Raw genomic sequence first — 2,118 nt, forward strand, 5'->3', positions numbered from 1 at the left:
TTCTTAATGGATTACTTATATTATTGATGTATTATTATATAGTATTTATACATTATTCACAAATTAATTTATTAATTATTAATTAAGGGTTATATCTTATTAATTACAATTAATGTATAATTATTTATTGATTTATTAAAGGAGCATACTAAATAGCATCCCAGTGGCATGAGAGATTTAACAAGAGCCTAATTTATACACGTGGCTATTTTACTTCATTGCTTTATAGTAGGATTGGTAGCAGACCATACCACTTCCAAATACTTAGATTGAAGAAAAGCTTAGGGAGATAGCCGCTTGCTCCCTCAGCTATCCCTGACTTGTGAAGGAGGAATAGACATTGTCATACTTACCTTCATCTCTGGCTCTTACGGAGCAAGCACAGGTATTTCTGAATATGGACTTTGGCTTATTGTCTTGTCAGAGCATCATAGGTTTAGAGCTGAAAGGGACATCAGGAATTTGCTGATCTAATGGCCTCTTTTTTACAAATGAGGAAAGTGAGTTCCAGAGACATTAAATCATTTGTCACATAGGTAAATGGCAGGGTCAGAATCTGAACCCTTCTCTTTCCTTAAAGTCACAGTTACCAACTCCCTACAAATTCCCTAGGCCAACTGCTTAGACTCACCCCAAAAGACACAACTGAAGAATTTTTAAACCAACTCTACATAAATAAAAGTTTTTTGGATGCTTTAAAAAAAACCCAACAAACATGTTATTTCCAAATACACAATCCCCTCTAATTGAATCTTTTTCTTTTTTTAACAGTTCAGCAAAATGAATGGATGCAATGATCATACTTGGCAGCATATGCAACATTCTCCATCCATAGACTGTGCTCCTACCTGCCCCCCCCCCCCTCTGTAGTAAGAAAAGGGAAGTGTGTTTTATATGCTGTCTGAAATCAATACAGGTCATTGTTTTTAGTGAATCTGGCCACCTTTCAGTGTTATTTTCATTGTTATTATTGTAATCATTGTGCACATTATTTTTCTGGTTTTGCTTTCTTCCCTCTTCGTAAGTTCATATAAGTCTTGGTGTATTTCTCTGGATTCCTCATATTGGCCATTTCTTAAGGCACAATAATATTCCAGTACATTAATATGTCCTAATGTGTTTAGCCACTCTCCAATGAATATATACCCACTCTGTATCCAGTTTTTTGCTGCCCCATTAAATGCCACTACAAATATATAGATATATATGTGATTTTCTGCCTCTGTCCTTCTTAGGCACATCCTGATGAGTGGTATTTTTGGAAACAACATGGACCTGAGCCAATTTTCTTTAGAAAATGACATCTGTCATTGTGGAAATGAATATTTAAAATGTTTTTCTCAAATATTTTATATTTACAAATCCATCAAAACATTATTATTAATGAATTTAAATGAAGACCTATACTTATTAATTTTTTAAAAAATCTCCTGCTCCTCTCCCTCCCTGCCTTAATAGTTTTCTGTACAAAGTGAAATGAGCAGAACTAGGAGAGCAATTCATACACTGACAACAATATTGTGAAGACAAACAGCTTTGAAAGACTTAGGAACTCTGATCCATACAATGGAACCAACCACAGTTCCAGAGGACTCATGATGAAACATGCTCCTCTCCATGCATCTGCCTCCAAAAGGAGAGGTGATGGATTCAGAGTGGAGATATCACTCTATCTATGCCTGTAGATATAAAATTTCTCTCTTCCTCCCTCTCCCTCTCTCCCTCCTCCCTCCCTCCCTCTCTCTCCTCTCTCTCTCTCTCTCTCTCTCTCTCTCTCTCTCTCTCTCTCTCTCTCTCTCTCTCGACATAGTTATTGGTGAATTTGTTTTTCTTGTTTTCTCAATGAGTGGAGAAGCAGAAGATGGGAGGGTGAGATTTAGGACTAAAAATAAAATAAAATTGTAGTTTAAAAACTAGTGCTTTGCATACACTAGATGCTTTATATTGCTTGTTAACTAACTTGCCCAGTAACTAAATCAGTAAAAAGATGGAGGTCAGATCTCCTGGCCTCACATAATTTTTGGTGTATGAAATGTTCCTGGCTTCTCTGTATGCATTTTAATACAGATGGTATCATAATAATATCAATATAGTAGCTGACAAGAACACGGCACGTAT

This window comes from Phascolarctos cinereus, unplaced genomic scaffold (genome assembly GCF_003287225.1).
Source record: "Phascolarctos cinereus isolate Bilbo 61053 unplaced genomic scaffold, phaCin_HiC Scaffold_9;HRSCAF=440, whole genome shotgun sequence".
NCBI lineage: Eukaryota > Metazoa > Chordata > Mammalia > Diprotodontia > Phascolarctidae > Phascolarctos > Phascolarctos cinereus.